At 44.6% G+C, this 16,107-nt stretch overlaps 1 long non-coding RNA gene across 1 annotated transcript; it reads left to right on the plus strand.

The window, feature by feature from the left end:
- Window positions 1-1,404: 1,404 nt before the first annotated feature.
- Window positions 1,405-2,978, plus strand: LOC308485089. Its single transcript, XR_013990337.1, has 2 exons — window positions 1,405-1,660; window positions 2,032-2,978. It is a non-coding gene; the product is annotated as an uncharacterized lncRNA (long non-coding RNA).
- The last annotated feature ends 13,129 nt before the right edge of the window (window positions 2,979-16,107 follow it).

Raw genomic sequence — 16,107 nt, forward strand, 5'->3', positions numbered from 1 at the left:
TTCTTCCGATGTCACTCAACCTTTCAGCTAGGCACATGCTAAAGCAATAAGGGCCCTGCCAACAGGGGCGAATGGAGGCTAACAGACGCCTGGGGTGGGGCAAACTGCCAGCTGCGCACGCATTGTGCCGCTACATATGACAAATGTGTGACAAATGTGTAGGGTGCATGTGTGGTGTCACTATGCACAGCGTATGCGTGTGACACTGCACATGTGTTGTATGTAGCAGTTTGCCTCCGGCACTGCCTGAGCACCATACGGATGGTGGTGGGATCCTCCACTTGTGGCTGTAGCAGTGGTGGCAAGATCCCACCGCCGTCCGTACAGCACTCGAGCAGCGCCGGTGGCAAACCGCTATGTACAGTGTGTCTGGCGTCGCTACGTAGAGCACATGTGTGTGACGCCATGCATGCGTTGTACATAGCGGTTTGCCGCTGGCGCCGCTCAAACGGCGTATGGACGGTGGCGGGATCCTCTGCTCATGGCCGCAGCCGCAAACGGAGGATCCTCCACATGCGGCTGCGGCGGCGCGATGGCTGCTCGCACCGCCTCACCCGGGGGCTGCGGGGCGAGCACCTCACGGGGTGCCTTCTTGTCACCCCCCCAGACATGGCCCCCGGGACGCACCCCCCCCCACCCCCTTGCGACACCACTGCCTGCCAATAATATGTGCAGTTTTTATATGGAGATGCATTTTTGTGTGCATTCATTTCTGCACACACAAATCTACATTTTGCTGCATGTTTCTTTTTTGCTATAATTTCATTTATACTACTTGTATATATTATTTGCACTCCAAAATCTGTGCAATTTCCCTTTTTCCTTTCTTTTGCAAACAAAACAATACAAGGTACTGCAGTCTGCAGATGTACTACAGCCAGGAAGAAGGAAATATATACCATATTTCCCTTCTGTTCCTGCTGCATTGTGGAGGAAGTGCAATATTTATTAGAAAGTTACATATATTTGCCATGGTACTAGGAAACTTTGATTACTTCACTACTCTGAGGATATGAGGTGCTCACACTTGTCTTATCAGCTTTTTGAATAGAGACCAGACCTTTCCTCATTCATTGTTAAAGTTTCCCATAAAACAATAAAAGGGCTTTACTGAACATTTTTACTGCCTTGCAGTTTCTTCTGACAGAAAGCCAAGGTGATCAAGAGGGTTCATCTATCTATCTATCTATCTATCTATCTATCTATCTATCATCTGTCTATCTATCTATCTATCATCTATCTATCTATCTATCTATCTATCTATCTATCTATCTATCTATCTCTATCATCTATCTATCTATCTATCTATCTATCTATCTATCTATCTATCTATCTATCATCTATCTATCTATCTATCTATCTATCTATCATTTATCTATCTATCATCTATCTAGCCTATCATCATCTACCTATCTACGTATCTGGTTAATGTGTATAAAATACAGTGGTACCTTGGTTGTCGAACGTAATCTGTTCCAGAAGACCATTCGACTTCTGAAACGTTTGACAACTGAGGTGCAAAGTCAATGGATAAAATTGAAAAAACCTCCCTGGAAGCCACTCGACTTCCAAAAAGCATTCTAAAATGGAAGCAATTACTTCTGGGTTTTCAGGGTTCGAAAACCGAAATGTCCAGCTTCTTAGATGCTTGAAAACTGAGGTAAAGGTAAAGGTAAAGGGACCCCTGACCATTAGGTCCAGTCGTGACTGACTCTGGGGTTGCGGCGCTCATCTCGCTTTATTGGCCAAGGGAGCCGGTGTACAGCTTCTGGGTCATGTGGCCAGCATGACTAAGCTGCTTCTGGCGAACCAGAGCAGCGCACGGAAACGCCGTTTACCTTCCTGCCGGAGCGGTACCTATTTATCTACTTGCACTTTGACGTGCTTTCGAACTGCAAGGTTGGCAGGAGCTGGGACCGAGCAACGGGAGCTCACCCCGTCACAGGGGTTCGAACCGCTGACCTTCTGATCGGCAAGTCCTAGTCTCTGTGGTTTAACCCACAGTGCCACCCACGTCCCTAGAAAACCGAGGTACCACTGTATAATATTATGTAAAAGTTAATCAAGATAGTTATGTGTATGAATGCTGCTATCAAAATACAGAAACATTTGAAGTCAAATTACAAACTGTAGCCTAAACACCATTGAGCATGGGCTGGCTTGGATGCATTGATTCCAGCTTCCTAAATTATGAACCAGCATCGGTCCAGATCTGTCTCATTTCATTTCTTTTCTCTTCTTCCATGCCATCATGATCTCTAAGACAGAGATTGTGTCTGAAATGATAAATCCTAGGATCTTAAACCATAGTTTAAACCAGGTTTAAGATCCTGGCTGGTAACCCAACATTAAACAATATTTCTATGTTTCAGATGTAATGAGAAATACAGAACACAAAACTGGATTACAGGGCCCAAGCTGGAGGGGTGGAGAAAGAGGACAGCATGGGAAGAGTATGTGAATCTTGTGGGTCATGATATGGAGAAAGTAAATAGAGAAAAGCATTCCCCCCCCCCCCCGTTATAACACTGGAATTTGTGGACATCTAATGAAAACTGAAGCATAATTCCTGTGCATGCTTTTTCTTAGGTCCTGTGATGCCTGTGAAGGGAAGTATGGTTATGTGCTTGTTTTGGTTTTATTAGTCAGTGAGAAGTTCTTGAGTGGATACAGGATGGTGCCCAAAACCTTCCTCCCAAGAGAATCTTGATTGAGTTGATGCAGAACCATTGTGTATTGATTCACTGTTAAGGCTGCACAATGAAGTATGACCGTGTTTAAAGCAATTAGTCTCTAATTGGTTCTCCTGAAGTCACAGCCCTTGCTTGATGAAATGAGTTATGGTAGGAAGTGCAGCTGTGATGTTGGAACATGACAAATATTGTTCCTCTTCTGAATACAGAAAAAGCCTGGTGCTTTGAACCTATCCGTATCTTGATAATGAGGACCTCTTCGGAATAAAATTTGGGGAAGTATAACTTCAGATAGGGGGTGCTTTCTAATGCCAATACTTAGGACTGTCAAGTTCCAGCTGATGGGAAGAGCTAGTGTTCAGCTTTTACTCTCATAAAATGTTTCACAAGTTCATGTGTGAATTAGTGTTTGTTCTGAATCATAGTGCCCCAGATCTGTCAAGGCTTTAAATCAAAGGAAGAAGAAAAACAAGAACACTCAGTCTGGCAAGATCTTCCAGCAGAGAAAAGTTTCACATGCCATTCAGCCATATAATCTGTGGCAACATCACAAGCAGAAACATAGTCCCCCTATTTACATTCAGTTTAAAGGACTAATTCACTTTTTTAAGAACCCTAGATTATATTTAAGAGGCAAAGGTATATTTATATTATATTTAATGGTAGTAGATGCCTGGTTAGTCAATTATCCATCCATTCAGTCCCCATCACACTTTGCCTCTCTATCCCTAGTGTAACTGATCTCTTCCTCTTTCATCCAGGCACCTCCCCCCTTTAATGTTCCAAGGAACTCTTCCTAGTCCTCACCTGATTTATGCTTTTCCAGTCCCTAAGACTTCTACAAAGTTTTATTCCACGGATAACTTTCCCTTCCCTCACAGAAGCTGGACCAAAAACATTCCGTTGGCTTTGCTGCCTGGGCATTTGGAATGTTCACGAGCATTCCATACCATCACACCTGCTCAGCCAATGGATGCCGGAAGCTATACCGCCACAAACACAATTCAATATAGATTTACAGGTGACATGTAATTTGTATAGATTTTGATAGCTGACATTTTATGTAATTTCCAGAGGGGTAGCTGTGTTAAGTCTGTTGCACCGAAAACAACAAAAAGCCTTGAGGCACCTTAGAAGCTTATGCCACAATAAATTTGTCTTTCTTTAACTCTCAGAAAGACACTTTCTTGCTTTATGATATTTGACATCTGAGAAAACCCAATCAAGATGCTGTGAAACAAGTTTAAGACACTCAGATTATGAATAGTGGGATCAGTTATAGAATTCAGCGACAGAACTTTGAATCAGTTGTGATCCCCACCTTTTCCATACTTTGTTTTAACTTTAGATAAGATACATTTCTTCTGGAACTTTGCAACCACCACCTGACGCTGAGCAATACAGACAAAAAGTGGTATCAGTTGCAAAACAGGCAGCTGAAATGATGAAGCAATTCTAGATTTGAGAACCTCCAAATATATCAATACTACTAGTGAAAAATTCATCTCAACACATATAAGGGATTGCATATGTTGCAGCCTCTGACCTCACCTCCATGCATGCTCCCCACCCCACCCATGCAGAGCAGAAGAATGGCTACCAACTGAGCAAGTTTCCTTGCACAAAGTCAAACTATTGGTCTATCTAGCTTAATATTGTCTTCATTGACAGGCAGTAACTCTCCAGCCCTGTCAGCAGATGCTGAGGACTGAACCAGGGATCTTTAGCATGCAACGCATTTGCTCTACCACTGAGCTACAGTTCTTCAACAAACTTACATTTCAGTCCTAATCTACACTGCTTTCTCACTGAAAGAAAGAGTTTTACATGACATTCCTTGTCTACTTCCCTTAATTCTACAGTATTGGTTAAAATTTAATCATTCAATGAAATTAAGCACCCAGAACTGATTTTTGGGATAACACAGTTCTAGAAAAATAATACAAATTCCCAGAGGTTTTCTTAGGGGGGTGGGGTGAGGCAAGGGAGACTAGGGATATATTGATACTACTATGCATAATGGATTCCATTTTATGAAAGCTAAATTGTCCACATCATTGTCTTCAATTTCCTGTAATATTCCCCCTAGCAGATGGAAAAGAAAATAAAGTCAACTGTGATAGCTATTCCCCCACTGAAAAAGGAATCCATTCTGTCTATGCCAATATATAAAATGAGCCCAGCATTCACAGTCCTTCCTGTGGGGATTCACCTTCTTTGCACAGTTATGAAATCAAACTGTTCACTGCACTTGACTTGGTCAGGACTTCATAGGTTATATTCTATTCCTTGGACACACCGGCATTATAAAAACTAACCCACAATGTGCCCTTCCACTGGGATTTTCCTTTGGATGCAATCCCCCAGATGAAATGTTATTACTTGTTTGGTGATCCCTAACTCTATGTTTGTTTACCTTACATTTCACAGCGAAAGCCTGGATTTCGTTGCAGATTCGTAGAGCAAATATCAAGCAGTTATTATCGAATAGTTAAAGGCCTGGGAGATTTCGTACAGGGAGTGCTCCAACCTTCCACCTTCCTCCAAATACAGCACCTGCCTCCACTACTACAGCTTCTCCTTCTTGGGAAGAACAATGGGAAGAACAACAATAGGCTTGTGTCCTGCTCTGTGGCTTCTTGAGTCTCACAGGGGAAGCTGGTGGTGTCTGGGAAAGTCAAGTCCAGCAGATAAAGTCATCCAGGTAGGCAAAGTTAAGTCACAATAGACAAGATCAGATCAAGTGGACCAAGTCTTGAAAACGGCTTCTTCATGCGAACCAGGAAGTAACTTATCCAGACAACGGAATGACTCTATTTATCTCTGTGGCTACAATCTGGATTTAAGATAATGCATCATAAGACGTTAAATAATAGAAGCATAGAATGGCAGAGTTGTAAAGGACCCTGTGTCATTTAGTCCAACCCTCTGCAGTGAAGGAATCACAACTAAAGCATCCATGACAGATCACAACCCAACATCTGCTTCAATTCCCCAGTGAAGTCCACCACCTTCCAAGGGACTCTGTAAAACAGGTTCTTCCTAATATCTGGAAGCTGCCCATCAACCAAGCAGGAACACAGGTAATCTTGCCACAGTTTCTCTGTTATGGTGTGAGATGTTCTATTTCCACATAAATTGGAGTAGTTTATTTCAAAATGAGCATCTACACATATATATTAGCAGATGCACATTTTATGCAAATCTGTGTCCTATTTTGCCCTCATTTTTTTGGAGACGTGTTTCCTCTTTTTGAATTATACATAAGAGGACACTGAAATGTGGGTGATCTAAGAGGGGCGCATGGAAATCTTACTAGCCAGGCAGATCCATCTGGGAGCAAGCAGTCCTTCAGGTTTCCAGGTTCCAAGCCTTGGAGGGCTTTATAGGCCATCACCAATACTTCAGATTGAGCCAGCCAACAAATTGTAAGCCAGAGGAGTGCTGTGGTTTTTTTCATGATTTGTGTGTTCCCTATTGCTGTTACCTATTAGGAATATTGTTGTTCTGTTCAGAATCAATTGAAGTTTCTGAGCAAGCTTCAAAGGCAGTCCCCCAAAACTGAAATGATTGAGCCTGGATGTTATTGGAGCATGAATAATTGTGATTAGATTTCCTTCTTTCCAAGAAAGGCTGCATTTGTCATGCCAGATGAAATTGGTCAGAGGTTATAAAGAGGTGGAGATGTTAACAGGGCTCTCTTTGTAAGGCCCAGGTCTAAAAGCAACACGCCCCTCCCAAGCTGAGCAGCACCTGATGCCTTTGTGGGAGTGCAGCCCCATCCAAAATAGGGCTAAGTTGAATTCCTGTTCTGTTAGCACCTTGGTCTTCATTGGCACTCAGCTTCAGTTTATCTCATCCAGCTATTACCTGTTCCAGCCTAGGATGGTTACTTCAGCATTACTAAAAAAAAAAAAAAAAGAGGGGGAAAGAGGCACAATTCTTCATAAAATGTGCAAATGGTCATTTATATGCACAGCTTAGATGCATATTTAGACAATTCTATGGGAGGGAAGCTAAGGGAGATTGTTCCATCAGTACAATCATTTCTGCTTGCCTGATGGAATAGTCTCTACTCTCCTGTTCCCTCCTGAACCTCCCTGAGTCAATTTGGGGAAGGGATGGGGGAAAACCATTAGCAGAAGTCCTTGCACAGACTTCCACTAGCAGAAGCAGATATATGAACCCAGCCCTATAATTTAAATGGAAGGGCACCTCACCATAGTGTGGAAGATTGTAACCAGGCGCATGCAATAGCAGTGTGTGGTATGGTGGACTGTCCTCCTAGCAATGGTGTCACTACTGTTTAACCTAGCCAGGGTTAAGCTGGGATGTGTTGCTGCATCCTGTGGGACCACTGCCAGTGCAGCCATGCAGCCCCAATTTCACTGCCATCCTGCCATGTCCAGGTAAGCAGCAGCATGCCAATGCTGGAGTGAGGAGGGTGACTCCAGGCAACCACACACACCACTATAGCACCCTTCAGATAGAAAACTCATTCAAATAGCTGTCCATAGCATATATACCAGAGATGGTAGACCTCTGGTTCTCCAGATGTTTTTGGACTACAACTGCCATCAGCCCTGACCATTGACCACACTGACTGGGGTTGATAGATTTTTGAGTCCAATGACTTTCGGAAGGCCATAAGCCCCCATCTCATATCTACAGCATTGGGCCTATGCTAGATGTGCAGTAGTCCATCCTTCACACATCTTTTTTGTTAAGTCAAAGCATCCTCTTACTTTCACAGGAGTAGCAGTCTTGGGGCTACCAAATCATGGTGGGGATGGTGCTTGAAACTTAATGGTATGCATGTCTCATAAAATGTTCTGCACATACCAGCTGATGATTACACTGAACTTGTGAGAAGGCTGAACAGTTTTATTTTTCTTGCTCCAGGGAGGCTTTCTGCAATAAAGCTGGAGAACCCCTTACCAACAAAACCTGACATTGCTCCCTTGGGCATAAACTTATTAGGGGCCATGGCAATTTCAAGCCCAAATTACTGGGACAGTTCCTTATGAGAAAGGGCATAATTACAAAGTAGCATCATTCCTCTAATGTCATGGTGATTATCATAATTACTTTTATTTACATACATTCAAATGTTATGCTAAATGCTGTAATTAATGTGATGGCCACCTTTTGCTTTGTGACATGCAAAATGAGAGATGATTCAAGGACTGTTCTCTCCTAAAGCTACTCCCTTTCTCTCAAAGCTAATGAATGATTTAGCTTGAGACTCGAGATGCTGCTGGCCAAATCCTTTCAGCTGCAGAAAAAAGGGCAGAAGCACACTACAGAATATACACTTCTGGAGAAATTGCGGAAAGTCTGGGACTTGCTTGTAGTCAGGGTTTGTAGATGCCCCCTGCAAAACCCCCCAAAATATGCATAAGAATGTCCCTTTCTAAAACTTCTTATTTCCTGTCTCAATATTAGGGATGTGAAGGCTTGGGTGGGGGAACAGGATATTTTTTTTTTTTTTTGGAAAAACTTATTTCCCCTCCATTTTTTCCACCACCACCAGGTCTTCATATCTCTACTCAATATCAGCAAAAGCTGTATGCGATAAAAACTCAGAACAGGCATAGGAAGAAAAAGAAGAGGACCAGTGCTCCCTTAACACCTGGTGATTTAACAAGGCACACCAGTCTTGCAAAGAGTAAACATCAATAAGAAGTTGATTTTAAAAAGTTAACTTCACAACTCCGCACACCTAGTGTGCTTTGAAAGAGAGACCCCTATTGGAATGACTGGGTGAGATCCATCATTAGTCATAGTCAGAGTAGACTCACTCCATTGATTTTTAATGACCCTACTCTGGTATAAGAAACCTAAGAGATTGTGTGTTATATTGATGAGGATTCATTGCATTGCCTTTTTGTGTGTGTGTAGCCCTAGAATCCCACCAGTGCCTACCACTGAGTGAAGGTGTCAGCAATCACATCCACATGCCACACAGACATAGAGGGAGCCACCAAACTCACAAAGCTAGGGAAATGGCCCTAGCACACTGACACCATAGCACCTTCACTCCATCAGCCCCTGTTGTGTTCTTGGATCTCAATCCATAACACATCCCAAAGAAGGTCCCATATGAAGTGGAGGCAGTGCCAGGGCAGCTGGCACCTCCCTTCCATACTCCTGGATCCTCTAGGCCAGAGGATGTGAGCTTGCCCAGCTCTTCTGATTCAGGGGATACCTCTCCTAGGCAGCCCTCACCACCTCTGCACCATAAGAGCGAGTGACTGCAGAATAGGACAGTGGCTCATTAAACAACATATACCTCCTGCTGGCTCCACCCCTTCTGAGAAGCTATCAGACCAGACGTCAGGAGGACATGCAGACAAGGTAGCATCTCATTCTGAAGTACTGCTAGATAGATATAGCTTAAGGGAACTCTCCATGGTCCTGCCCAAAGGGTGCTTTGCTGTGCCTTAGCTTTGCCTTTCTCCCTGTGGTTACCACATATGGGATTTATATATTGGTGGTGATTGGGTATGGAGTTACACCATGGGTAGCCAATATGGTGCCCAGTATGGTCAATGGTCAGGGATGATGGTAGTTGGAGTCCATCAGCATCCCAAGTGTGCCATATTGGCTATCCCTGAGTTGTACTATAGCTTCTGTTTATTGTGGTCATGTAGGTAGAGCAGTTCCAACACAGTTTTTTAAACCTCTCCACCACCACCACTTGAAGTTAATGGGAGGGAAATTTCCTGTGCTATGCCTGGGCCTGGTACACAATTGTATCACTGTTAGATGTGAGGCCATAGTCTGGGGGGCAATAGGCTATGGTGCATATGTGCCAGGTCCCTTTGCTGTCTCCAGCTCAGCATTCTGTTTGGCCACGTCATGTATTTGTGAATATCTGGGGTTCCTTCAGCAAAGTAAGGCTTTTGCAAAATATGAAAACCCTCAACCAGGGTAACTCCATATAATAATAATTTATTATTTGTACCCCGCTCATCTGGCTGAGTTTCCCCAGCCACTCTGGGCGGCTTCCAACAAAGATTAAAAATACATTAAAATGTTACACATTAGAAAACTTCCCTGAACAGGCCTGCCTTCAGATGTCTTCTAGATGTCAGGTAGTTGTTTATCTCTTTGACATCTGATGACATCTATGGTGGACATTTGACCACCATAGGGAGGTCACCACTACCGAGAAGGCCCTCTGCCTGGTTCCCTGTAGCTTTGCTTCTCTCAGCGAGGGAACTGCCAAAAGCTCTCGGTGCTAGACCTCAGTGTCTGGGTAGAACGATGGGGGTGGAGACGCTCCTTCAGGTATACTGGGCCGAGGCCGTTTAGGGACTGGTTGGATGCAGAGCAATGGTGGGAGGAATCAGCCGGGGAACCACCGAGGGAAGAAGGCTCAAAGCCTGGGGAGTGGGGGTGAGATGACAATGAGTGGTCAGAGGGAGAAGAGGGAGAAGATAAGAGGTGGTGTCAGAGCTGCTTCCAGATCCTAGCTCACAGAGGATCACGCTAGCCAGCGATCATTAAATAAAAGTCTTTATTGAGTTACAGTTTCCATTCTCAAGCTGCTGCGTGCAACCCTACGTCTAATGGTTAGATCGGCGAAGCTCCATCTGAGTCTCCGCCCCTTGTACACCAACTTAATATCCTAGCCTTGCTCCACCTTTTCCGCCTGACTGTTCTTCTCTGGGTCCCTCTGCCCCCCCGGGGTCTCTTCCTTCCGGGATTCCTCTGACGCTGACGCTGACCCCCCTGACTCTTCTCCCTCCTTTCGGCGGGCTTTAGGACCTGGCTCCCTTTCCGGGCTGCCTACTGCGCCACCTTCCTGTGCATTTGAACTTGGCGCGCGCGCCCAACCTTCCACCTTCCGTCTGACCGTTTCTTCGCTCCCCGATGGAGGTGTGGCCACTCCTGACTCGTGCCCTCCCCCCTGTTGTGAGCTGCCAGCGCTTGATCCCTGGCGCCCTTCCTCTTCCCTGCTCTCTGGCGGTGACGCTGGTCCCGATTTCCAACTGCTCCCCTCTGAGTCCCCTCTGGCTCTATCTTCCTGGGGTGTCCCCCTAGGCTCCCCCCTTGCCCTGGCCACTGGTGCTCCTTTCTGTGAATCTTCTGATTCACTGGAAAGACTCGGAGATCTCGGGTCGTCGTCATCACTCATCTTTTCTTCTGCCTCCTCCCCCTCGCTCTCTGTTTCCTCCCTTGCCCTTGCCTCTGCTCCTGAACCCCTGACAGGTGGTGTCTGAAGCTGGAGAGGGCTTGGGGAAAACCCTGGAGAGGAGGGGCTTAAGATGGCTGTGGGGATGTGGGGAGGTGGCAATTAGAGACCTGCAGCTAATCTTGCACCAAAGAGTTGCCCCATTGTATCAGGAGACATTCTGTCCTCAAAGGTACCAGGAATGGCCTTTTCTTATTTACCACACATCAGAGTGCATGAATAATACAGAAGAGCCTCACGTGCTGCATGAGAGTCCTTTGTTTGCTTGCTTAATTAATATGCAATTAACCAGAGTCCTTATATGGAATCATAGTAGGGCGTTATCCCAAATGATTGGAAGGTACTCCATGCATATGTATAGTCTTAACAGATAATGGAAAAGTATATTAGGAAGCCCCCTTCTTTGGGAGGGTGCTCAGTCCTTTGGATGTTAATCCACTGAGCCTGTCTGTCTGGCCAGCAAAGACAATAAACGTTCCTTTGTTTTTCTCATGCAACAGCATGGTATTTTCCTTTCAGCCTGTTAATTTGCAACAGGGATTTTCAATCTCAGCAACTGATCCATGGGGCAAGATCTACTAGGGATAAGCTGCTGTGGTTATTAGGCCCGACACTCCACCAAGTCTGTGCAGATCATGTTCTTGCTAATAAAGAGTTCTCTCCAACTTGCTGCCTGCTTGCTCCTGACACCAGGATAGGATTGTGCTCTTAGATGGGGAGTTTTAATCCTCCTCTTTTTCTACTCTTTTGTTAGCTTCCTGGTTGGGTTAAACTAAAGTAGAATATGTGTCTAAGAAAAAAACAACAAAGGGATGTGATTTTGAAGAAAAGTAGTAGAGAACTTGTGATGGCATTTAGCACTTCTTGCTTACCTAAGGGCTACCATTACTGAGGAATTCGTGCCAAGGTACTTAAATGTGGATGAAGGTATTAACAATGTTCTAGTGAGATGAACTATAATGTGATTTGGCTTGTTCTTCTCAGTTGCAATACATCCTGGATGTAGCATGCAAATCTGCACTCTTAGAATATGAGTGCAATGACTACTAGACACAAGGAGATGATTCATGGTATAATGAAAGGCTTCAGGGTGGCGGCGGTGGGGGGGGGGGAGAGAATTCAACCTTTCTAAATGCAATTGATTGTATCTTCCCATTAGTTTGCATTGACTCTGCAGGAGCTATTGTACACCAATGAGTAAATAATAGGGTTATTTCCCCTCAGGAAAAGTCTCCATGCTGTAGTGTTGCAGTGTTAGAGCATTGTTCATGTCTACATTGAAATTTACATTTTGGGAGCATAAAGGCTAGAGATGAACAATGGCTTTTAAGAGAGTTGGATGGTAGATCAAAACCATCCATCGATGCCTGTGAAAAACAAGCTCATTTCTTTGGTCTCATTATTGCCTTTGGTCAAACAGATTTCAAAGCATTCAGAATGGAAAGAAATAAGTGAGTTGGGCTTGTGGATAGTATGATGCTACCATTATTTCCACTGGTATAAATATTCATTTCTTTGTTTCCTTGTCATGGGCAAGCTCAGGGTTCTAGCTCCCCAGTCACAGTGGAGATTGCCCTTCCCCACAGTATAGCTAGGAACTTTTATTTTTAATGTAAGATTTTTTATAAAAAAACGAAAGAAACAGAATAAGAAGACAAAAAATGAAAGACACCCTCCCACCAGCTTTGCAAGTACTTTCCACACACCAAAGGCATTTGTGAAGGAGCACCTTGCAGAATCCCAACTCCCCCCTCCACACCAGGCCTCCATTCTTCTAAGGTCCCATTGCCATGGCAGCTGCCCAGGCCTCCTAGAAGCAGCCACAGCTGGGCTGCAGGAGTCTGCACTCCCAGAGGAGCCATACCTTGGCTGTGGAGAAGTGAGCCAGGAGCTCCAGCCAGCAGAGCCTTGGCTTGGCCCAGGTCTTGCTGTGGAGGCTGTGCCTGTATGGAAGTAGGCCTGGGAGGTTGCCACGGCAACAGGGCTTTGGGAACAGGCTTCAAGGAGGCCTGGTGGGGAAAGGGAGTTGAGATTCAATTCTGCAAGGTGCACCTCCATCATCATCATCATCATCATAACTTGATTAGTTATATGCCGCCCATCTGCTGTGTTACCCCAGCCACTGAGCAGGATAGTCCCTGGACCTATTTGTATCAACATTGGCAGGCTTATTCCCCAACGACACCTACTTTATGTCCCCAGTTTCCAAACTGATTGCCCCCCCCCCCCCCGGAAAAAAGCAATTAGGGGATGGAATGTAATTTCTGTTTTACCACCCCTTAATGGTAATGTTTGCCCTTGTGGGAGAACCATTCCTCCTATCTTTCTGAACTTTGTCAGGCTTCATCCCCTCACAAATGCTGGAGGAGACTCTTGAGAGTCCCATGGACTGCAAGAAGAACAAACCTCTCCATTCTTAAGGAAATCAGCCCTGAGTGCTCACTGGAAGGACAGATCGTGAAGCTGAGGCTCCAATACTTTGGGCACCTCATGAGAAGACTCCCTGGAAAAGACCTGGGAAAGATGGAGGGCAACAAGGAGAAGGGGACGACAGAGGACGAGATGGTTGGACAGTGTTCTTGAAGCTACCAGCATGAGTTTGACCAAACTGCTGAGGCAGTGGAAGACAGGAGTGTCTGGCGTGCTCTGGTCCATGGGGTCACGAAGAGTCAGGGACGACTAAATGACTAAACAACAAATGACAGAAAATGAAAAAAAGTTAAAGACTTTTTATATTTAGTCTTTAAATAAACTTTAAAGGTTTCCTGCATGAAGAGCCCTGGATGAATCTGTCCAAAATATGGTAGCTATAATCCACTCAGGAGGAGCTCCTTAGCCAGCCTATTTCATCCATTTGAAAAGGAGCAAGTTTATAGCCATTTTAAAATTCCCATTATAGCCTGAAGCAGAGCTCCAGATTTAAAAGATCAAATTTGGAACAGAATAATGACTTGAATTAGAACTCCATGGATCTGAAACAGATTTGGCTGCTTTCAGATGCTACAGATACAAGGTGACTCTTATAGTTGCTGCAAACTAGTATAAGTTAAATACAACATGTACAAAACCAGTGTAGTCTACATCTCACCTTAGTGGGAAAGACTGTGACCAGGTAAGCTGTGTATCCGCTTAGTGTCCAGGTGTTAACAATGGATGGGCAGCCTTCTTTCTTACAGTTCTTCATATTTACTTGGGCTGGACAGCTTTTGAAATAAACCACTATCTTTTGCAACCCACAATCATCTTGCTTGATAATCTGGGCAACCATGATGTCCACACCTGTCTGAGAATGCTGCTGTCTCACTCCAGTCTTCAAGCCATTGTTGGTTGCTGCAGGCAATGCATATTGTCACAATGCCAGCACACAGGTAAGATCTGAGAATGCTGTCCTATGCAGTTTCCTGGGGACATGCTGAATTAAACACACACAATGGCAGAACATCTGCTTTGCATGTAGAATGCAAGGAGTCAATTCCCGGCATCTTCAGGTAGGCTGAAAAATACTGTCTGAAACCATGGAGAGTGGCTGCCAGTCCACCTAAGCAATGGACCATTAGTCTGACACTGTATAAGTTGGTTCTTATTGAGCTGTAATAGATGCAACAGAGGGAGAAGGGGGAGTTAGGTGCATGACTATCATTTTTGGCCACAGCACGCCTACGTTTGCCCTTGAAGTAGCAATTAGACTTAGAGGAGGAACTTAAAACCTTCCTATAGTTCTCTCTCCCACACCACCATTCCACAATATTCTCTTCTAAAAACCACCCACAAAATAGCCATAAGGTCACCTGTACTCTTAGTCTCTTGTAATAAATATAATACATAAGGGGAAGGGACATTTTAGACCTTCAAGGCGATATTTATTAGATAATGTTAACTTTCTGCCGCATACAAATACCTTTCTAGAGTTTTCTCATTGTGTAACAGATACAATGAATTTTCAATTAAGCCCTCTAGCAAGTTGGAAGGTTTTTAATTATTGTGTTTGGTAAGCCTTCACGGAAACTCAGTAAAAACAAGCTGTAAGAATAACAGTTTTAATTAAGCCAATCGATCATAAAAGACCTATCAACACAGGTGCTTGTAATGTTATCACTCAGGCCCAGGTTTCTTGTTAGGTATCACATTAGGTAAACCACTGGGGTTGTTTCAAAATGGCAGCTGTGCTCAGTCCTTCTCCTTTCCGCTGTACTGTGTAGGAATGCTTACCCCAGGATGGCATGTCATTTTGTCCTGGTACCAGTGGCAGTCAATGACTTTCAGCAGAGATGGGGAAACATATTATATGGAGAAGAGGAGGAGAACTAGATGCAAGGGTGCCATTTTACCAGCACCCCCATTGTAGGAAGCTGCGTCATACTGAGTTAGACCTTTGGTCCGTGTAGCTTTGTATCGTCTACACTAGTGTTCTTCAGCCTTGGGTCCCCAGATATTGTTGGATTACAACTCATTCCTAGCAAGTTTAGCCAATATTGTCATGGGCCAGGAATTGGCTTTGCTTGCTGCTGATCAGCCTTCTTGGTCTTGATGAGAACTAGCTGTCTCCAGCTTTCTTAAGCATGGTTTCCAGCCTCAGTCAGTTGTTGGAAACAACTTTCGTCGTTCCTGACCAGACCTTGCTGCTTCTTGTAACCTTGGATCTTTGGCTTTCTTGACTCCTGGATCATCTGCCTATGTGAACTGAGATACTCCTGACCTTAGGACTGGACTGGACTGGACCTTGTATACAGACTCTGCCTCCAGGCAAGTACCCCCCTGAGACTTGGCTGGCTGGCTTCTCCCTCCACTGAACTCTACTGTGGCTGGCAGTACAGGACTACAACAAATATTCAGGGATGATCCAGCAATTTATGGGGAACCAGGATTGAAGAACACAAGTATATACTAGTCTACACTGACTGGCAGTGTCTCTCCAGTATTCCAGGCAGTGTTCCCACCCCTACCTGAAGTCACCAAGGATTGGACCTGCGCACAAAGCTGGTGCTCTACTGTTGAGCTACGACCCTTCGACAAAAGCACAAAGTGTAGTAGTTCCAGCCTGAGTGATTCAGCACACAACCCACCAGGAGACTGTCACACACGAATCCCATGGATATAAAGAGCATCCATGAGCTATAGGAAGCTGTATGGATTTGTCAATCTGATTGGCTCTCTTAGCATCTTCTTTTCTCCTTTAAAAGTAGCTGCACTGGTGCCGAACTTGGATTGACACTA

The sequence above is a fragment of the Podarcis pityusensis genome (genome assembly GCF_964106645.2).
Source record: "Podarcis pityusensis genome assembly, chromosome: 9".
Taxonomy (NCBI): domain Eukaryota; kingdom Metazoa; phylum Chordata; class Lepidosauria; order Squamata; family Lacertidae; genus Podarcis; species Podarcis pityusensis.